The sequence below is a fragment of the Thermobia domestica genome, chromosome 2 (assembly GCF_964235325.1).
Source record: "Thermobia domestica chromosome 2, izTheDome1.hap1.1, whole genome shotgun sequence".
In the NCBI taxonomy this organism is placed as follows: Eukaryota; Metazoa; Arthropoda; class Insecta; order Zygentoma; family Lepismatidae; genus Thermobia; species Thermobia domestica.
In genome coordinates this window covers 260,304,656-260,330,427 of record NC_137455.1, presented here as the reverse complement: position 1 = coordinate 260,330,427, position 25,772 = coordinate 260,304,656, and positions in this window count along the sequence as shown.

The window sequence follows — 25,772 nt, the reverse complement described above, 5'->3', positions numbered from 1 at the left end:
AATATAACATATATCATTTTTTCATATATATTATATTGTGCATTGCTCCTAACTACTATATACTAAGTGCTATATCTCCGAAACTTCTGAACATATTTTAACGAAATAAAGCTCAAATTGAAGAACATTGCCCCCTTTATGACGTGAGTGAAAACAGAGTCCCCTACCATAGAGGGAAAGTTTCCTTTTATATATAATATATGATACTGTTTAACTCTTTTTACAGAAAATAACAGATTTTATCCCATAATAAGTCTCATTCCCTCATAACAATATGGCTGGCCAATGACAACCGAGGAGTAAGAACATGTGCTATTCTGAACTACATACAGCGCACTCGCTAATTGGTGCATTTTCTTTATTTTTTGATGAACAAACAATAATTTCATATTATTAAGGGTTGGAATTCTGCATCACCCTGTATATTTTTTTACACACAACTACCAAATATACTATCTAAGTGTTGCACACATGATAAAGGGGAAAGAAAATCTATACATTACAACAAGAAATTTTAAAAAATGAACTTAGTACCTGTTGTTATACATGAAGCAATTTAACCCTTGCAGGATTGATGAGACCACGTGACACTCATCCTAAGTAGAAAACGTATGTCTTCAAACACTATTTTCTTCAAAACTGTACTACTTGGTATAACAATGTTGTTAGGCAACATCTCAACAATATAACATATATCATTTTTTCATATATATTATATTGTTGTGCATTGCTCCTAACTACTATATACTAAGGGCTATATCTCTGAAACTTCTGAACATATTTTAACGACATAAAGCTCAAATTGAAGAGCATTGCGCCCGTTATGATGCGAGTGCAAGCAGAGTCCCTTACCGTAGAAGAAAAATTACCTTGTATATATAACATTTGGTACTGTTTAACTCTTTTTACAGAATATAACAGATTTTATCCCATAATAAGTCTCATTCCCTCATAACAATAAGGCTGACCAATGACAACCGAGGAGTAAGAACATGTGCTATTCAGAACTACATACAGCGCACACGCTAATTGGTGCATTTTCTTTATTTTTTGATGAACAAACAATAATTTCATATTATTAAGGGTTGGAATTCTGCATCACCCTGTATATTTTTTTACACACAACTACCAAATATACTATCTAAGTGTTGCACACATGATAAAGGGGAAAGAAAATCTATACATTACAACAAGAAATTTTAAAAAATGAACTTAGTACCTGTTGTTATACATGAAGCAATTTAACCCTTGCAGGATTGATGAGAGCACGTGACACTCATCCTAAGTAGAAAACGTATGTCTTCAAACACTATTTTCTTCAATTTTCTTCAAAACTGTACTACTTGGTATAAATATGTTGTTAGGCAACATCTCAACAATATAACATATATCATTTTTTCATATATATTATATTGTTGTGCATTGCTCCTAACTACTATATACTAAGGGCTATATCTCCGAAACTTCTCAACATATTTTAACGACATAAAGCTCAAATATAAGAGCATTGCCCCCTTTATGATGCGAGTGCAAGCAGAGTCCCTTACCGTAGAAGAAACGTTACCTTGTATATATAACATTTGGTACTGTTTAACTCTTTTTACAGAATATAACAGATTTTATCCCATAATAAGTCTCATTCCCTCATAACAATATGGCTGACCAATGACAACCGAGGAGTAAGAACATGTGCTATTCAGAACTACATACAGCGCACACGCTAATTGGTGCATTTTCTTTATTTTTTGATGAACAAACAATAATTTCATATTATTAAGGGTTGGAATTCTGCATCACCCTGTATATTTTTTTACACACAACTACCAAATATACTATCTAAGTGTTGCACACATGATAAAGGGGAAAGAAAATCTATACATTACAACAAGAAATTTTAAAAAATGAACTTAGTACCTGTTGTTATACATGAAGCCATTTAACCCTTGCAGGATTGATGAGACCACGTGACACTCATCCTAAGTAGAAAATGTATGTCTTCAAACACTATTTTCTTCAATTTTCTTCAAAACTGTACTACTTGGTATAAATATGTTGTTAGGCAACATCTCAACAATATAACATATATCATTTTTTCATATATATTATATTGTGCATTGCTCCTAACTACTATATACTAAGTGCTATATCTCCGAAACTTCTGAACATATTTTAACGAAATAAAGCTCAAATTGAAGAACATTGCCCCCTTTATGACGTGAGTGAAAACAGAGTCCCCTACCATAGAGGGAAAGTTTCCTTTTATATATAATATATGATACTGTTTAACTCTTTTTACAGAAAATAACAGATTTTATCCCATAATAAGTCTCATTCCCTCATAACAATATGGCTGGCCAATGACAACCGAGGAGTAAGAACATGTGCTATTCTGAACTACATACAGCGCACTCGCTAATTGGTGCATTTTCTTTATTTTTTGATGAACAAACAATAATTTCATATTATTAAGGGTTGGAATTCTGCATCACCCTGTATATTTTTTTACACACAACTACCAAATATACTATCTAAGTGTTGCACACATGATAAAGGGGAAAGAAAATCTATACATTACAACAAGAAATTTTAAAAAATGAACTTAGTACCTGTTGTTATACATGAAGCAATTTAACCCTTGCAGGATTGATGAGACCACGTGACACTCATCCTAAGTAGAAAACGTATGTCTTCAAACACTATTTTCTTCAAAACTGTACTACTTGGTATAACAATGTTGTTAGGCAACATCTCAACAATATAACATATATCATTTTTTCATATATATTATATTGTTGTGCATTGCTCCTAACTACTATATACTAAGGGCTATATCTCCGAAACTTCTGAACATATTTTAACGAAATAAAGCTCAAATTGAAGAATATTGCTCCCTTTATGACGTGAGTGAAAGCAGAGTCCCCTACCATAGACGGAAAGTTTCCTTTTATATATAATATATGATACTGTTTAACTCTTTTTACAGAATATAACAGATTTTATCCCATAATAAGTCTCATTCCCTCATAACAATATGGCTGACCAATGACAGCCGAGGAGTAAGAACATGTGCTATTCAGAACTACATACAGCGCACACGCTAATTGGTGCATTTTCTTTATTTTTTGATGAACAAACAATAATTTCATATTATTAAGGGTTGGAATTCTGCATCACCCTGTATATTTTTTTACACACAACTACCAAATATACTATCTAAGTGTTGCACACATGATAAAGGGGAAAGAAAATCTATACATTACAACAAGAAATTTTAAAAAATGAAGTTAGTACCTGTTGTTATACATGAAGCCATTTAACCCTTGCAGGATTGATGAGACCACGTGACACTCATCCTAAGTAGAAAACGTATGTCTTCAAACACTATTTTCTTCAATTTTCTTCAAAACTGTACTACTTGGTATAAATATGTTGTTAGGCAACATCTCAACAATATAACATATGTCATTTTTCATATATATTATATTGTTGTGCATTGCTTCTAACTACTATATACTAAGGGCTATATCTCCGAAACTTCTGAACATATTTTAACGAAATAAAGCTCAAATTGAAGAACATTGCCCCCTTTATGATGCGAGTGCAAGCAGAGTCCCCTACCGTAGAAGAAAAGTTTCCTTTTATATATAATATATGATACTGTTTAACTCTTTTTACAGAATATAAGAGATTTTATCCCATAATAAGTCTCATTCCCTCATAACAATAAGGCTGACCAATGACAACCGAGGAGTAAGAACATGTGCAATTCAGAACTACATAAAGCGCACACGCTAATTGGTGCATTTTCTTTATTTATTGATGAACAAACAATAATTTCATATTATTAAGGGTTGGAATTCTGCATCACCCTGTATATTTTTTTACACACAACTACCAAATATACTATCTAAGTGTTGCACACATGATAAAGGGGAAAGAAAATCTATACATTACAACAAGAAATTTTAAAAAATGAACTTAGTACCTGTTGTTATACATGAAGCCATTTAACCCTTGCAGGATTGATGAGACCACGTGACACTCATCCTAAGTAGAAAATGTATGTCTTCAAACACTATTTTCCTCAATTTTCTTCAAAACTGTATTCTTTGGTATAAATATGTTGTTAGGCAACATCTCAACAATATAACATATGTCATTTTTCATACATATTATATTGTTGTGTATTGCTTCTAACTACTATATACTAAGGGCTATATCTCCGAAACTTCTGAACATATTTTAACGAAATAAAGCTCAAATTGAAGAGCATTGCCCCCTTTATGATGCGAGTGCAAGCAGAGTCCCCTACCGTAGAAGAAAAGTTACCTTGTATATATAACATTTGGTACTGTTTAACTCTTTTTACAGAATATAACAGATTTTATCCCATAATAAGTCTCATTCCCTCATAACAATATGGCTGACCAATGACAACCGAGGAGTAAGAACATGTGCTATTCAGAACTACATACAGCGCACACGCTAATTGGTGCATTTTCTTTATTTTTTGATGAACAAACAATAATTTCATATTATTAAGGGTTGGAATTCTGCATCACCCTGTATATTTTTTTACACACAACTACCAAATATACTATCTAAGTGTTGCACACATGATAAAGGGGAAAGAAAATCTATACATTACAACAAGAAATTTTAAAAAATGAACTTAGTACCTGTTGTTATACATGAAGCCATTTAACCCTTGCAGGATTGATGAGACCACGTGACACTCATCCTAAGTAGAAAACGTATGTCTTCAAACACTATTTTCTTCAAAACTGTACTACTTGGTATAACAATGTTGTTAGGCAACATCTCAACAATATAACATATATCATTTTTTCATATATATTATATTGTTGTGCATTGCTCCTAACTACTATATACTAAGGGCTATATCTCTGAAACTTCTGAACATATTTTAACGACATAAAGCTCAAATTGAAGAGCATTGCGCCCGTTATGATGCGAGTGCAAGCAGAGTCCCTTACCGTAGAAGAAAAATTACCTTGTATATATAACATTTGGTACTGTTTAACTCTTTTTACAGAATATAACAGATTTTATCCCATAATAAGTCTCATTCCCTCATAACAATAAGGCTGACCAATGACAACCGAGGAGTAAGAACATGTGCAATTCAGAACTACATAAAGCGCACACGCTAATTGGTGCATTTTCTTTATTTATTGATGAACAAACAATAATTTCATATTATTAAGGGTTGGAATTCTGCATCACCCTGTATATTTTTTTACACACAACTACCAAATATACTATCTAAGTGTTGCACACATGATAAAGGGGAAAGAAAATCTATACATTACAACAAGAAATTTTAAAAAATGAACTTAGTACCTGTTGTTATACATGAAGCCATTTAACCCTTGCAGGATTGATGAGACCACGTGACACTCATCCTAAGTAGAAAATGTATGTCTTCAAACACTATTTTCCTCAATTTTCTTCAAAACTGTATTCTTTGGTATAAATATGTTGTTAGGCAACATCTCAACAATATAACATATGTCATTTTTCATACATATTATATTGTTGTGTATTGCTTCTAACTACTATATACTAAGGGCTATATCTCCGAAATTTCTGAACATATTTTAACGAAATAAAGCTCACATTGAAGAACATTGCCCCCTTTATGATGCGAACGCAAGCAGAGTCCCCTACCGTAGAAGAAAAGTTACCTTGTATATATAACATTTGGTACTGTTTAACTCTTTTTACAGAATATAACAGATTTTATCCCATAATAAGTCTCATTCCCTCATAACAATATGGCTGACCAATGACAACCGAGGAGTAAGAACATGTGCTATTCAGAACTACATACAGCGCACAAGCTAATTGGTGCATTTTCTTTATTTTTTGATGAACAAACAATAATTTCATATTATTAAGGGTTGGAATTCTGCATCACCCTGTATATTTTTTTACACACAACTACCAAATATACTATCTAAGTGTTGCACACATGATAAAGGGGAAAGAAAATCTATACATTACAACAAGAAATTTTAAAAAATGAACTTAGTACCTGTTGTTATACATGAAGCAATTTAACCCTTGCAGGATTGATGAGAGCACGTGACACTCATCCTAAGTAGAAAACGTATGTCTTCAAACACTATTTTCTTCAATTTTCTTCAAAACTGTACTACTTGGTATAAATATGTTGTTAGGCAACATCTCAACAATATAACATATATCATTTTTTCATATATATTATATTGTTGTGCATTGCTCCTAACTACTATATACTAAGGGCTATATCTACGAAACTTCTCAACATATTTTAACGACATAAGGCTCAAATATAAGAGCATTGCCCCCTTTATGATGCGAGTGCAAGCAGAGTCCCTTACCGTAGAAGAAACGTTACCTTGTATATATAACATTTGGTACTGTTTAACTCTTTTTACAGAATATAACAGATTTTATCCCATAATAAGTCTCATTCCCTCATAACAATATGGCTGACCAATGACAACCGAGGAGTAAGAACATGTGCTATTCAGAACTACATACAGCGCACACGCTAATTGGTGCATTTTCTTTATTTTTTGATGAACAATCAATAATTTCATATTATTAAGGGTTGGAATTCTGCATCACCCTGTATATTTTTTTACACACAACTACCAAATATACTATCTAAGTGTTGCACACATGATAAAGGGGAAAGAAAATCTATACATTACAACAAGATATTTTAAAAAATGAACTTAGTACCTGTTGTTATACATGAAGCCATTTAACCCTTGCAGGATTGATGAGACCACGTGACACTCATCCTAAGTAGAAAATGTATGTCTTCAAACACTATTTTCTTCAATTTTCTTCAAAACTGTACTACTTGGTATAAATATGTTGTTAGGCAACATCTCAACAATATAACATATATCATTTTTTCATATATATTATATTGTGCATTGCTCCTAACTACTATATACTAAGTGCTATATCTCCGAAACTTCTGAACATATTTTAACGAAATAAAGCTCAAATTGAAGAACATTGCCCCCTTTATGACGTGAGTGAAAACAGAGTCCCCTACCATAGAGGGAAAGTTTTCTTTTATATATAATATATGATACTGTTTAACTCTTTTTACAGAAAATAACAGATTTTATCCCATAATAAGTCTCATTCCCTCATAACAATATGGCCGGCCAATGACAACCGAGGAGTAAGAACATGTGCTATTCTGAACTACATACAGCGCACTCGCTAATTGGTGCATTTTCTTTATTTTTTGATGAACAAACAATAATTTCATATTATTAAGGGTTGGAATTCTGCATCACCCTGTATATTTTTTTACACACAACTACCAAATATACTATCTAAGTGTTGCACACATGATAAAGGGGAAAGAAAATCTATACATTACAACAAGAAATTTTAAAAAATGAACTTAGTACCTGTTGTTATACATGAAGCCATTTAACCCTTGCAGGATTGATGAGACCACGTGACACTCATCCTAAGTAGAAAACGTATGTCTTCAAACACTATTTTCTTCAAAACTGTACTACTTGGTATAACAATGTTGTTAGGCAACATCTCAACAATATAACATATATCATTTTTTCATATATATTATATTGTTGTGCATTGCTCCTAACTACTATATACTAAGGGCTATATCTCCGAAACTTTTGAACATATTTTAACGAAATAAAGCTCAAATTGAAGAATATTGCTCCCTTTATGACGTGAGTGAAAGCAGAGTCCCCTACCATAGACGGAAAGTTTCCTTTTATATATAATATATGATACTGTTTAACTCTTTTTACAGAATATAACAGATTTTATCCCATAATAAGTCTCATTCCCTCATAACAATATGGCTGACCAATGACAACCGAGGAGTAAGAACATGTGCTATTCAGAACTACATACAGCGCACACGCTAATTGGTGCATTTTCTTTATTTTTTGATGAACAAACAATAATTTCATATTATTAAGGGTTGGAATTCTGCATCACCCTGTATATTTTTTTACACACAACTACCAAATATACTATCTAAGTGTTGCACACATGATAAAGGGGAAAGAAAATCTATACATTACAACAAGATATTTTAAAAAATGAAGTTAGTACCTGTTGTTATACATGAAGCCATTTAACCCTTGCAGGATTGATGAGACCACGTGACACTCATCCTAAGTAGAAAACGTATGTCTTCAAACACTATTTTCTTCAATTTTCTTCAAAACTGTACTACTTGGTATAAATATGTTGTTAGGCAACATCTCAACAATATAACATATGTCATTTTTCATACATATTATATTGTTGTGTATTGCTTCTAACTACTATATACTAAGGGCTATATCTCCGAAACTTCTGAACATATTTTAACGAAATAAAGCTCACATTGAAGAACATTGCCCCCTTTATGATGCGAGTGCAAGCAGAGTCCCCTACCGTAGAAGAAAAGTTACCTTGTATATATAACATTTGGTACTGTTTAACTCTTTTTACAGAATATAACAGATTTTATCCCATAATAAGTCTCATTCCCTCATAACAATATGGCTGACCAATGACAACCGAGGAGTAAGAACATGTGCTATTCAGAACTACATACAGCGCACACGCTAATTGGTGCATTTTCTTTATTTTTTGATGAACAAACAATAATTTCATATTATTAAGGGTTGGAATTCTGCATCACCCTGTATATTTTTTTACACACAACTACCAAATATACTATCTAAGTGTTGCACACATGATAAAGGGGAAAGAAAATCTATACATTACAACAAGAAATTTTAAAAAATGAACTTAGTACCTGTTGTTATACATGAAGCCATTTAACCCTTGCAGGATTGATGAGACCACGTGACACTCATCCTAAGTAGAAAACGTATGTCTTCAAACACTATTTTCTTCAAAACTGTACTACTTGGTATAACAATGTTGTTAGGCAACATCTCAACAATATAACATATATCATTTTTTCATATATATTATATTGTTGTGCATTGCTCCTAACTACTATATACTAAGGGCTATATCTCCGAAACTTCTGAACATATTTTAACGAAATAAAGCTCAAATTGAAGAATATTGCTCCCTTTATGACGTGAGTGAAAGCAGAGTCCCCTACCATAGACGGAAAGTTTCCTTTTATATATAATATATGATACTGTTTAACTCTTTTTACAGAATATAACAGATTTTATCCCATAATAAGTCTCATTCCCTCATAACAATATGGCTGACCAATGACAACCGAGGAGTAAGAACATGTGCTATTCAGAACTACATACAGCGCACACGCTAATTGGTGCATTTTCTTTATTTTTTGATGAACAAACAATAATTTCATATTATTAAGGGTTGGAATTCTGCATCACCCTGTATATTTTTTTACACACAACTACCAAATATACTATCTAACTGTTGCACACATGATAAAGGGGAAAGAAAATCTATACATTACAACAAGATATTTTAAAAAATGAAGTTAGTACCTGTTGTTATACATGAAGCCATTTAACCCTTGCAGGATTGATGAGACCACGTGACACTCATCCTAAGTAGAAAACGTATGTCTTCAAACACTATTTTCTTCAATTTTCTTCAAAACTGTACTACTTGGTATAAATATGTTGTTAGGCAACATCTCAACAATATAACATATGTCATTTTTCATATATATTATATTGTTGTGCATTGCTTCTAACTACTATATACTAAGGGCTATATCTCCGAAACTTCTGAACATATTTTAACGAAATAAAGCTCAAATTGAAGAACATTGCCCCCTTTATGATGCGAGTGCAAGCAGAGTCCCCTACCGTAGAAGAAAACTTTCCTTTTATATATAATATATGATACTGTTTAACTCTTTTTACAGAATATAAGAGATTTTATCCCATAATAAGTCTCATTCCCTCATAACAATAAGGCTGACCAATGACAACCGAGGAGTAAGAACATGTGCAATTCAGAACTACATAAAGCGCACACGCTAATTGGTGCATTTTCTTTATTTATTGATGAACAAACAATAATTTCATATTATTAAGGGTTGGAATTCTGCATCACCCTGTATATTTTTTTACACACAACTACCAAATATACTATCTAAGTGTTGCACACATGATAAAGGGGAAAGAAAATCTATACATTACAACAAGAAATTTTAAAAAATGAACTTAGTACCTGTTGTTATACATGAAGCCATTTAACCCTTGCAGGATTGATGAGACCACGTGACACTCATCCTAAGTAGAAAATGTATGTCTTCAAACACTATTTTCCTCAATTTTCTTCAAAACTGTATTCTTTGGTATAAATATGTTGTTAGGCAACATCTCAACAATATAACATATGTCATTTTTCATACATATTATATTGTTGTGTATTGCTTCTAACTACTATATACTAAGGGCTATATCTCCGAAACTTCTGAACATATTTTAACGAAATAAAGCTCACATTGAAGAACATTGCCCCCTTTATGATGCGAGTGCAAGCAGAGTCCCCTACCGTAGAAGAAAAGTTACCTTGTATATATAACATTTGGTACTGTTTAACTCTTTTTACAGAATATAACAGATTTTATCCCATAATAAGTCTCATTCCCTCATAACAATATGGCTGACCAATGACAACCGAGGAGTAAGAACATGTGCTATTCAGAACTACATACAGCGCACACGCTAATTGGTGCATTTTCTTTATTTTTTGATGAACAAACAATAATTTCATATTATTAAGGGTTGGAATTCTGCATCACCCTGTATATTTTTTTACACACAACTACCAAATATACTATCTAAGTGTTGCACACATGATAAAGGGGAAAGAAAATCTATACATTACAACAAGAAATTTTAAAAAATGAACTTAGTACCTGTTGTTATACATGAAGCCATTTAACCCTTGCAGGATTGATGAGACCACGTGACACTCATCCTAAGTAGAAAACGTATGTCTTCAAACACTATTTTCTTCAAAACTGTACTACTTGGTATAACAATGTTGTTAGGCAACATCTCAACAATATAACATATATCATTTTTTCATATATATTATATTGTTGTGCATTGCTCCTAACTACTATATACTAAGGGCTATATCTCCGAAACTTCTGAACATATTTTAACGAAATAAAGCTCAAATTGAAGAACATTGCCCCCTTTATGACGTGAGTGAAAGCAGAGTCCCCTACCATAGACGGAAAGTTTCCTTTTATATATAATATATGATACTGTTTAACTCTTTTTACAGAAAATAACAGATTTTATCCCATAAGAAGTCTCATTCCCTCATAACAATATGGCTGACCAATGACAACCGAGGAGTAAGAACATGTGCTATTCAGAACTACATAAAGCGCACACGCTAATTGGTGAATTTTCTTTATTTTTTGATGAACAAACAATAATTTCATATTATTAAGGGTTGGAATTCTGCATCACCCTGTATATTTTTTTACACACAACTACCAAATATACTATCTAAGTGTTGCACACATGATAAAGGGGAAAGAAAATCTATACATTACAACAAGAAATTTTAAAAAATGAACTTAGTACCTGTTGTTATACATGAAGCCATTTAACCCTTGCAGGATTGATGAAACCACGTGACACTCATCCTAAGTAGAAAATGTATGTCTTCAAACACTATTTTCTTCAATTTTCTTCAAAACTGTACTACTTGGTATAAATATGTTGTTAGGCAACATCTCAACAATATAACATACATCATTTTTTCATATATATTATATTGTTGTGCATTGCTCCTAACTACTATATACTAAGTGCTATATCTCCAAAACTTCTGAACATATTTTAACGAAATAAAGCTCAAATTGAAAAACATTGCCCCGTTTATGACGAGAGTGAAAGCAGAGTCCCCTACCATAGACGGAAAGTTTCCTTTTATATATAATATATGATACTGTTTAACTCTTTTTACAGAATATAACAGATTTTATCCCATAATAAGTCTCATTCCCTCATAACAATATGGCTGACCAATGACAACCGAGGAGTAAGGACATGTGCTATTCAGAACTACATACAGCGCACACGCTAATTGGTGCATTTTCTTTATTTTTTGATGAACAAACAATAATTTTATATTATTAAGGGTTGGAATTCTGCATCACCCTGTATATTTTTTTACACACAACTACCAAATATACTATCTAAGTGTTGCACACATGATAAAGGGGAAATAAAATCTATACATTACAACAAGAAATTTTAAAAAATGAACTTAGTACCTGTTGTTATACATGAAGCAATTTAACCCTTGCAGGATTGATGAGACCACGTGACACTCATCCTAAGTAGAAAACGTATGTCTTCAAACACTATTTTCTTCAATTTTCTTCAAAACTGTACTACTTGGTATAAATATGTTGTTAGGCAACATCTCAACAATATAACATATATCATTTTTTCATATATATTATATTGTTGTGCATTGCTCCTAACTACTATATACTAAGGGCTATATCTCTGAAACTTCTGAACATATTTTAACGACATAAAGCTCAAATTGAAGAGCATTGCGCCCGTTATGATGCGAATGCAAGCAGAGTCCCTTACCGTAGAAGAAAAATTACCTTGTATATATAACATTTGGTACTGTTTAACTCTTTTTACAGAATATAACAGATTTTATCCCATAATAAGTCTCATTCCCTCATAACAATAAGGCTGACCAATGACAACCGAGGAGTAAGAACATGTGCAATTCAGAACTACATAAAGCGCACACGCTAATTGGTGCATTTTCTTTATTTATTGATGAACAAACAATAATTTCATATTATTAAGGGTTGGAATTCTGCATCACCCTGTATATTTTTTTACACACAACTACCAAATATACTATCTAAGTGTTGCACACATGATAAAGGGGAAAGAAAATCTATACATTACAACAAGAAATTTTAAAAAATGAACTTAGTACCTGTTGTTATACATGAAGCCATTTAACCCTTGCAGGATTGATGAGACCACGTGACACTCATCCTAAGTAGAAAATGTATGTCTTCAAACACTATTTTCCTCAATTTTCTTCAAAACTGTATTCTTTGGTATAAATATGTTGTTAGGCAACATCTCAACAATATAACATATGTCATTTTTCATACATATTATATTGTTGTGTATTGCTTCTAACTACTATATACTAAGGGCTATATCTCCGAAATTTCTGAACATATTTTAACGAAATAAAGCTCACATTGAAGAACATTGCCCCCTTTATGATGCGAACGCAAGCAGAGTCCCCTACCGTAGAAGAAAAGTTACCTTGTATATATAACATTTGGTACTGTTTAACTCTTTTTACAGAATATAACAGATTTTATCCCATAATAAGTCTCATTCCCTCATAACAATATGGCTGACCAATGACAACCGAGGAGTAAGAACATGTGCTATTCAGAACTACATACAGCGCACACGCTAATTGGTGCATTTTCTTTATTTTTTGATGAACAAACAATAATTTCATATTATTAAGGGTTGGAATTCTGCATCACCCTGTATATTTTTTTACACACAACTACCAAATATACTATCTAACTGTTGCACACATGATAAAGGGGAAAGAAAATCTATACATTACAACAAGATATTTTAAAAAATGAAGTTAGTACCTGTTGTTATACATGAAGCCATTTAACCCTTGCAGGATTGATGAGACCACGTGACACTCATCCTAAGTAGAAAACGTATGTCTTCAAACACTATTTTCTTCAATTTTCTTCAAAACTGTACTACTTGGTATAAATATGTTGTTAGGCAACATCTCAACAATATAACATATGTCATTTTTCATATATATTATATTGTTGTGCATTGCTTCTAACTACTATATACTAAGGGCTATATCTCCGAAACTTCTGAACATATTTTAACGAAATAAAGCTCAAATTGAAGAACATTGCCCCCTTTATGATGCGAGTGCAAGCAGAGTCCCCTACCGTAGAAGAAAAGTTTCCTTTTATATATAATATATGATACTGTTTAACTCTTTTTACAGAATATAAGAGATTTTATCCCATAATAAGTCTCATTCCCTCATAACAATAAGGCTGACCAATGACAACCGAGGAGTAAGAACATGTGCAATTCAGAACTACATAAAGCGCACACGCTAATTGGTGCATTTTCTTTATTTATTGATGAACAAACAATAATTTCATATTATTAAGGGTTGGAATTCTGCATCACCCTGTATATTTTTTTACACACAACTACCAAATATACTATCTAAGTGTTGCACACATGATAAAGGGGAAAGAAAATCTATACATTACAACAAGAAATTTTAAAAAATGAACTTAGTACCTGTTGTTATACATGAAGCCATTTAACCCTTGCAGGATTGATGAGACCACGTGACACTCATCCTAAGTAGAAAATGTATGTCTTCAAACACTATTTTCCTCAATTTTCTTCAAAACTGTATTCTTTGGTATAAATATGTTGTTAGGCAACATCTCAACAATATAACATATGTCATTTTTCATACATATTATATTGTTGTGTATTGCTTCTAACTACTATATACTAAGGGCTATATCTCCGAAACTTCTGAACATATTTTAACGAAATAAAGCTCACATTGAAGAACATTGCCCCCTTTATGATGCGAGTGCAAGCAGAGTCCCCTACCGTAGAAGAAAAGTTACCTTGTATATATAACATTTGGTACTGTTTAACTCTTTTTACAGAATATAACAGATTTTATCCCATAATAAGTCTCATTCCCTCATAACAATATGGCTGACCAATGACAACCGAGGAGTAAGAACATGTGCTATTCAGAACTACATACAGCGCACACGCTAATTGGTGCATTTTCTTTATTTTTTGATGAACAAACAATAATTTCATATTATTAAGGGTTGGAATTCTGCATCACCCTGTATATTTTTTTACACACAACTACCAAATATACTATCTAAGTGTTGCACACATGATAAAGGGGAAAGAAAATCTATACATTACAACAAGAAATTTTAAAAAATGAACTTAGTACCTGTTGTTATACATGAAGCCATTTAACCCTTGCAGGATTGATGAGACCACGTGACACTCATCCTAAGTAGAAAACGTATGTCTTCAAACACTATTTTCTTCAAAACTGTACTACTTGGTATAACAATGTTGTTAGGCAACATCTCAACAATATAACATATATCATTTTTTCATATATATTATATTGTTGTGCATTGCTCCTAACTACTATATACTAAGGGCTATATCTCCGAAACTTCTGAACATATTTTAACGAAATAAAGCTCAAATTGAAGAACATTGCCCCCTTTATGACGTGAGTGAAAGCAGAGTCCCCTACCATAGACGGAAAGTTTCCTTTTATATATAATATATGATACTGTTTAACTCTTTTTACAGAAAATAACAGATTTTATCCCATAAGAAGTCTCATTCCCTCATAACAATATGGCTGACCAATGACAACCGAGGAGTAAGAACATGTGCTATTCAGAACTACATAAAGCGCACACGCTAATTGGTGAATTTTCTTTATTTTTTGATGAACAAACAATAATTTCATATTATTAAGGGTTGGAATTCTGCATCACCCTGTATATTTTTTTACACACAACTACCAAATATACTATCTAAGTGTTGCACACATGATAAAGGGGAAAGAAAATCTATACATTACAACAAGAAATTTTAAAAAATGAACTTAGTACCTGTTGTTATACATGAAGCCATTTAACCCTTGCAGGATTGATGAAACCACGTGACACTCATCCTAAGTAGAAAATGTATGTCTTCAAACACTATTTTCTTCAATTTTCTTCAAAACTGTACTACTTGGTATAAATATGTTGTTAGGCAACATCTCAACAATATAACATACATCATTTTTTCATATATATTATATTGTTGTGCATTGCTCCTAACTACTATATACTAAGTGCTATATCTCCAAAACTTCTGAACATATTTTAACGAAATAAAGCTCAAATTGAAAAACATTGCCCCGTTTATGACGAGAGTGAAAGCAGAGTCCCCTACCATAGACGGAAAGTTTCCTTTTATATATAATATATGATACTGTTTAACTCTTTTTACAGAATATAACAGATTTTATCCCATAATAAGTCTCATTCCCTCATAACAATATGGCTGACCAATGACAACCGAGGAGTAAGGACATGTGCTATTCAGAACTACATACAGCGCACACGCTAATTGGTGCATTTTCTTTATTTTTTGATGAACAAACAATAATTTTATATTATTAAGGGTTGGAATTCTGCATCACCCTGTATATTTTTTTACACACAACTACCAAATATACTATCTAAGTGTTGCACACATGATAAAGGGGAAATAAAATCTATACATTACAACAAGAAATTTTAAAAAATGAACTTAGTACCTGTTGTTATACATGAAGCAATTTAACCCTTGCAGGATTGATGAGACCACGTGACACTCATCCTAAGTAGAAAACGTATGTCTTCAAACACTATTTTCTTCAATTTTCTTCAAAACTGTACTACTTGGTATAAATATGTTGTTAGGCAACATCTCAACAATATAACATATATCATTTTTTCATATATATTATATTGTTGTGCATTGCTCCTAACTACTATATACTAAGGGCTATATCTCTGAAACTTCTGAACATATTTTAACGACATAAAGCTCAAATTGAAGAGCATTGCGCCCGTTATGATGCGAATGCAAGCAGAGTCCCTTACCGTAGAAGAAAAATTACCTTGTATATATAACATTTGGTACTGTTTAACTCTTTTTACAGAATATAACAGATTTTATCCCATAATAAGTCTCATTCCCTCATAACAATAAGGCTGACCAATGACAACCGAGGAGTAAGAACATGTGCAATTCAGAACTACATAAAGCGCACACGCTAATTGGTGCATTTTCTTTATTTATTGATGAACAAACAATAATTTCATATTATTAAGGGTTGGAATTCTGCATCACCCTGTATATTTTTTTACACACAACTACCAAATATACTATCTAAGTGTTGCACACATGATAAAGGGGAAAGAAAATCTATACATTACAACAAGAAATTTTAAAAAATGAACTTAGTACCTGTTGTTATACATGAAGCCATTTAACCCTTGCAGGATTGATGAGACCACGTGACACTCATCCTAAGTAGAAAATGTATGTCTTCAAACACTATTTTCCTCAATTTTCTTCAAAACTGTATTCTTTGGTATAAATATGTTGTTAGGCAACATCTCAACAATATAACATATGTCATTTTTCATACATATTATATTGTTGTGTATTGCTTCTAACTACTATATACTAAGGGCTATATCTCCGAAATTTCTGAACATATTTTAACGAAATAAAGCTCACATTGAAGAACATTGCCCCCTTTATGATGCGAACGCAAGCAGAGTCCCCTACCGTAGAAGAAAAGTTACCTTGTATATATAACATTTGGTACTGTTTAACTCTTTTTACAGAATATAACAGATTTTATCCCATAATAAGTCTCATTCCCTCATAACAATATGGCTGACCAATGACAACCGAGGAGTAAGAACATGTGCTATTCAGAACTACATACAGCGCACACGCTAATTGGTGCATTTTCTTTATTTTTTGATGAACAAACAATAATTTCATATTATTAAGGGTTGGAATTCTGCATCACCCTGTATATTTTTTTACACACAACTACCAAATATACTATCTAAGTGTTGCACACATGATAAAGGGGAAAGAAAATCTATACATTACAACAAGATATTTTAAAAAATGAACTTAGTACCTGTTGTTATACATGAAGCCATTTAACCCTTGCAGGATTGATGAGACCACGTGACACTCATCCTAAGTAGAAAATGTATGTCTTCAAACACTATTTTCTTCAATTTTCTTCAAAACTGTACTACTTGGTATAAATATGTTGTTAGGCAACATCTCAACAATATAACATATATCATTTTTTCATATATATTATATTGTGCATTGCTCCTAACTACTATATACTAAGTGCTATATCTCCGAAACTTCTGAACATATTTTAACGAAATAAAGCTCAAATTGAAGAACATTGCCCCCTTTATGACGTGAGTGAAAACAGAGTCCCCTACCATAGAGGGAAAGTTTCCTTTTATATATAATATATGATACTGTTTAACTCTTTTTACAGAAAATAACAGATTTTATCCCATAATAAGTCTCATTCCCTCATAACAATATGGCTGGCCAATGACAACCGAGGAGTAAGAACATGTGCTATTCTGAACTACATACAGCGCACTCGCTAATTGGTGCATTTTCTTTATTTTTTGATGAACAAACAATAATTTCATATTATTAAGGGTTGGAATTCTGCATCACCCTGTATATTTTTTTACACACAACTACCAAATATACTATCTAAGTGTTGCACACATGATAAAGGGGAAAGAAAATCTATACATTACAACAAGAAATTTTAAAAAATGAACTTAGTACCTGTTGTTATACATGAAGCCATTTAACCCTTGCAGGATTGATGAGACCACGTGACACTCATCCTAAGTAGAAAACGTATGTCTTCAAACACTATTTTCTTCAAAACTGTACTACTTGGTATAACAATGTTGTTAGGCAACATCTCAACAATATAACATATATCATTTTTTCATATATATTATATTGTTGTGCATTGCTCCTAACTACTATATACTAAGGGCTATATCTCCGAAACTTCTGAACATATTTTAACGAAATAAAGCTCAAATTGAAGAACATTGCCCCCTTTATGACGTGAGTGAAAGCAGAGTCCCCTACCATAGACGGAAAGTTTCCTTTTATATATAATATATGATACTGTTTAACTCTTTTTACAGAATATAACAGATTTTATCCCATAATAAGTCTCATTCCCTCATAACAATATGGCTGACCAATGACAACCGAGGAGTAAGAACATGTGCTATTCAGAACTACATACAGCGCACACGCTAATTGGTGCATTTTCTTTATTTTTTGATGAACAAACAATAATTTCATATTATTAAGGGTTGGAATTCTGCATCACCCTGTATATTTTTTTACACACAACTACCAAATATACTATCTAAGTGTTGCACACATGATAAAGGGGAAAGAAAATCTATACATTACAACAAGAAATTTTAAAAAATGAACTTAGTACCTGTTGTTATACATGAAGCCATTTAACCCTTGCAGGATTGATGAAACCACGTGACACTCATCCTAAGTAGAAAATGTATGTCTTCAAACACTATTTTCTTCAATTTTCTTCAAAACTGTACTACTTGGTATAAATATGTTGTTAGGCAACATCTCAACAATATAACATACATCATTTTTTCATATATATTATATTGTTGTGCATTGCTCCTAACTACTATATACTAAGTGCTATATCTCCAAAACTTCTGAACATATTTTAACGAAATAAAGCTCAAATTGAAAAACATTGCCCCGTTTATGACGAGAGTGAAAGCAGAGTCCCCTACCATAGACGGAAAGTTTCCTTTTATATATAATATATGATACTGTTTAACTCTTTTTACAGAATATAACAGATTTTATCCCATAATAAGTCTCATTCCCTCATAACAATATGGCTGACCAATGACAACCGAGGAGTAAGGACATGTGCTATTCAGAACTACATACAGCGCACACGCTAATTGGTGCATTTTCTTTATTTTTTGATGAACAAACAATAATTTTATATTATTAAGGGTTGGAATTCTGCATCACCCTGTATATTTTTTTACACACAACTACCAAATATACTATCTAAGTGTTGCACACATGATAAAGGGGAAATAAAATCTATACATTACAACAAGAAATTTTAAAAAATGAACTTAGTACCTGTTGTTATACATGAAGCAATTTAACCCTTGCAGGATTGATGAGACCACGTGACACTCATCCTAAGTAGAAAACGTATGTCTTCAAACACTATTTTCTTCAATTTTCTTCAAAACTGTACTACTTGGTATAAATATGTTGTTAGGCAACATCTCAACAATATAACATATATCATTTTTTCATATATATTATATTGTTGTGCATTGCTCCTAACTACTATATACTAAGGGCTATATCTCTGAAACTTCTGAACATATTTTAACGACATAAAGCTCAAATTGAAGAGCATTGCGCCCGTTATGATGCGAATGCAAGCAGAGTCCCTTACCGTAGAAGAAAAATTACCTTGTATATATAACATTTGGTACTGTTTAACTCTTTTTACAGAATATAACAGATTTTATCCCATAATAAGTCTCATTCCCTCATAACAATAAGGCTGACCAATGACAACCGAGGAGTAAGAACATGTGCAATTCAGAACTACATAAAGCGCACACGCTAATTGGTGCATTTTCTTTATTTATTGATGAACAAACAATAATTTCATATTATTAAGGGTTGGAATTCTGCATCACCCTGTATATTTTTTTACACACAACTACCAAATATACTATCTAAGTGTTGCACACATGATAAAGGGGAAAGAAAATCTATACATTACAACAAGAAATTTTAAAAAATGAACTTAGTACCTGTTGTTATACATGAAGCCATTTAACCCTTGCAGGATTGATGAGACCACGTGACACTCATCCTAAGTAGAAAATGTATGTCTTCAAACACTATTTTCCTCAATTTTCTTCAAAACTGTATTCTTTGGTATAAATATGTTGTTAGGCAACATCTCAACAATATAACATATGTCATTTTTCATACATATTATATTGTTGTGTATTGCTTCTAACTACTATATACTAAGGGCTATATCTCCGAAATTTCTGAACATATTTTAACGAAATAAAGCTCACATTGAAGAACATTGCCCCCTTTATGATGCGAACGCAAGCAGAGTCCCCTACCGTAGAAGAAAAGTTACCTTGTATATATAACATTTGGTACTGTTTAACTCTTTTTACAGAATATAACAGATTTTATCCCATAATAAGTCTCATTCCCTCATAACAATATGGCTGACCAATGACAACCGAGGAGTAAGAACATGTGCTATTCAGAACTACATACAGCGCACACGCTAATTGGTGCATTTTCTTTATTTTTTGATGAACAAACAATAATTTCATATTATTAAGGGTTGGAATTCTGCATCACCCTGTATATTTTTTTACACACAACTACCAAATATACTATCTAAGTGTTGCACACATGATAAAGGGGAAAGAAAATCTATACATTACAACAAGATATTTTAAAAAATGAACTTAGTACCTGTTGTTATACATGAAGCCATTTAACCCTTGCAGGATTGATGAGACCACGTGACACTCATCCTAAGTAGAAAATGTATGTCTTCAAACACTATTTTCTTCAATTTTCTTCAAAACTGTACTACTTGGTATAAATATGTTGTTAGGCAACATCTCAACAATATAACATATATCATTTTTTCATATATATTATATTGTGCATTGCTCCTAACTACTATATACTAAGTGCTATATCTCCGAAACTTCTGAACATATTTTAACGAAATAAAGCTCAAATTGAAGAACATTGCCCCCTTTATGACGTGAGTGAAAACAGAGTCCCCTACCATAGAGGGAAAGTTTCCTTTTATATATAATATATGATACTGTTTAACTCTTTTTACAGAAAATAACAGATTTTATCCCATAATAAGTCTCATTCCCTCATAACAATATGGCTGGCCAATGACAACCGAGGAGTAAGAACATGTGCTATTCTGAACTACATACAGCGCACTCGCTAATTGGTGCATTTTCTTTATTTTTTGATGAACAAACAATAATTTCATATTATTAAGGGTTGGAATTCTGCATCACCCTGTATATTTTTTTACACACAACTACCAAATATACTATCTAAGTGTTGCACACATGATAAAGGGGAAAGAAAATCTATACATTACAACAAGAAATTTTAAAAAATGAACTTAGTACCTGTTGTTATACATGAAGCCATTTAACCCTTGCAGGATTGATGAGACCACGTGACACTCATCCTAAGTAGAAAACGTATGTCTTCAAACACTATTTTCTTCAAAACTGTACTACTTGGTATAACAATGTTTTTAGGCAACATCTCAACAATATAACATATATCATTTTTTCATATATATTATATTGTTGTGCATTGCTCCTAACTACTATATACTAAGGGCTATATCTCCGAAACTTCTGAACATATTTTAACGAAATAAAGCTCAAATTGAAGAACATTGCCCCCTTTATGACGTGAGTGAAAGCAGAGTCCCCTACCATAGACGGAAAGTTTCCTTTTATATATAATATATGATACTGTTTAACTCTTTTTACAGAATATAACAGATTTTATCCCATAATAAGTCTCATTCCCTCATAACAATATGGCTGACCAATGACAACCGAGGAGTAAGAACATGTGCTATTCAGAACTACATACAGCGCACACGCTAATTGGTGCATTTTCTTTATTTTTTGATGAACAAACAATAATTTCATATTATTAAGGGTTGGAATTCTGCATCACCCTGTATATTTTTTTACACACAACTACCAAATATACTATCTAAGTGTTGCACACATGATAAAGGGGAAAGAAAATCTATACATTACAACAAGATATTTTAAAAAATGAAGTTAGTACCTGTTGTTATACATGAAGCCATTTAACCCTTGCAGGATTGATGAGACCACGTGACACTCATCCTAAGTAGAAAACGTATGTCTTCAAACACTATTTTCTTCAATTTTCTTCAAAACTGTACTACTTGGTATAAATATGTTGTTAGGCAACATCTCAACAATATAACCTATGTCATTTTTCATATATATTATATTGTTGTGCATTGCTTCTAACTACTATATACTAAGGGCTATATCTCCGAAACTTCTGAACATATTTTAACGAAATAAAGCTCAAATTGAAGAACATTGCCCCCTTTATGATGCGAGTGCAAGCAGCGTCCCCTACCGTAGAAGAAAAGTTTCCTTTTATATATAATATATGATACTGTTTAACTCTTTTTACAGAATATAAGAGATTTTATCCCATAATAAGTCTCATTCCCTCATAACAATAAGGCTGACCAATGACAACCGAGGAGTAAGAACATGTGCAATCCAGAACTACATAAAGCGCACACGCTAATTGGTGCATTTTCTTTATTTATTGATGAACAAACAATAATTTCATATTATTAAGGGTTGGAATTCTGCATCACCCTGTAAATTTTTTTACACACAACTACCAAATATACTATCTAAGTGTTGCACACATGATAAAGGGGAAAGAAAATCTATACATTACAACAAGAAATTTTAAAAAATGAACTTAGTACCTGTTGTTATACATGAAGCCATTTAACCCTTGCAGGATTGATGAGACCACGTGACACTCATCCTAAGTAGAAAATGTATGTCTTCAAACACTATTTTCCTCAATTTTCTTCAAAACTGTATTCTTTGGTATAAATATGTTGTTAGGCAACATCTCAACAATATAACATATGTCATTTTTCATACATATTATATTGTTGTGTATTGCTTCTAACTACTATATACTAAGGGCTATATCTCCGAAACTTCTGAACATATTTTAACGAAATAAAGCTCACATTGAAGAACATTGCCCCCTTTATGATGCGAGTGCAAGCAGAGTCCCCTACCGTAGAAGAAAAGTTACCTTGTATATATAACATTTGGTACTGTTTAACTCTTTTTACAGAATATAACAGATTTTATCCCATAATAAGTCTCATTCCCTCATAACAATATGGCTGACCAATGACAACCGAGGAGTAAGAACATGTGCTATTCAGAACTACATACAGCGCACACGCTAATTGGTGCATTTTCTTTATTTTTTGATGAACAAACAATAATTTCATATTATTAAGGGTTGGAATTCTGCATCACCCTGTATATTTTTTTACACACAACTACCAAATATACTATCTAAGTGTTGCACACATGATAAAGGGGAAAGAAAATCTATACATTACAACAAGAAATTTTAAAAAATGAACTTAGTACCTGTTGTTATACATGAAGCCATTTAACCCTTGCAGGATTGATGAGACCACGTGACACTCATCCTAAGTAGAAAACGTATGTCTTCAAACACTATTTTCTTCAAAACTGTACTACTTGGTATAACAATGTTGTTAGGCAACATCTCAACAATATAACATATATCATTTTTTCATATATATTATATTGTTGTGCATTGCTCCTAACTACTATATACTAAGGGCTATATCTCTGAAACTTCTGAACATATTTTAACGACATAAAGCTCAAATTGAAGAGCATTGCGCCCGTTATGATGCGAGTGCAAGCAGAGTCCCTTACCGTAGAAGAAAAATTACCTTGTATATATAACATTTGGTACTGTTTAACTCTTTTTACAGAATATAAGAGATTTTATCCCATAATAAGTCTCATTCCCTCATAACAATAAGGCTGACCAATGACAACCGAGGAGTAAGAACATGTGCAATTCAGAACTACATAAAGCGCACACGCTAATTGGTGCATTTTCTTTATTTATTGATGAACAAACAATAATTTCATATTATTAAGGGTTGGAATTCTGCATCACCCTGTATATTTTTTTACACACAACTACCAAATATACTATCTAAGTGTTGCACACATGATAAAGGGGAAAGAAAATCTATACATTACAACAAGAAATTTTAAAAAATGAACTTAGTACCTGTTGTTATACATGAAGCCATTTAACCCTTGCAGGATTGATGAGACCACGTGACACTCATCCTAAGTAGAAAATGTATGTCTTCAAACACTATTTTCCTCAATTTTCTTCAAAACTGTATTCTTTGGTATAAATATGTTGTTAGGCAACATCTCAACAATATAACATATGTCATTTTTCATACATATTATATTGTTGTGTATTGCTTCTAACTACTATATACTAAGGGCTATATCTCCGAAATTTCTGAACATATTTTAACGAAATAAAGCTCACATTGAAGAACATTGCCCCCTTTATGATGCGAACGCAAGCAGAGTCCCCTACCGTAGAAGAAAAGTTACCTTGTATATATAACATTTGGTACTGTTTAACTCTTTTTACAGAATATAACAGATTTTATCCCATAATAAGTCTCATTCCCTCATAACAATATGGCTGACCAATGACAACCGAGGAGTAAGAACATGTGCTATTCAGAACTACATACAGCGCACACGCTAATTGGTGCATTTTCTTTATTTTTTGATGAACAAACAATAATTTCATATTATTAAGGGTTGGAATTCTGCATCACCCTGTATATTTTTTTACACACAACTACCAAATATACTATCTAAGTGTTGCACACATGATAAAGGGGAAAGAAAATCTATACATTACAACAAGAAATTTTAAAAAATGAACTTAGTACCTGTTGTTATACATGAAGCCATTTAACCCTTGCAGGATTGATGAAACCACGTGACACTCATCCTAAGTAGAAAATGTATGTCTTCAAACACTATTTTCTTCAATTTTCTTCAAAACTGTACTACTTGGTATAAATATGTTGTTAGGCAACATCTCAACAATATAACATACATCATTTTTTCATATATATTATATTGTTGTGCATTGCTCCTAACTACTATATACTAAGTGCTATATCTCCAAAACTTCTGAACATATTTTAACGAAATAAAGCTCAAATTGAAAAACATTGCCCCGTTTATGACGAGAGTGAAAGCAGAGTCCCCTACCATAGACGGAAAGTTT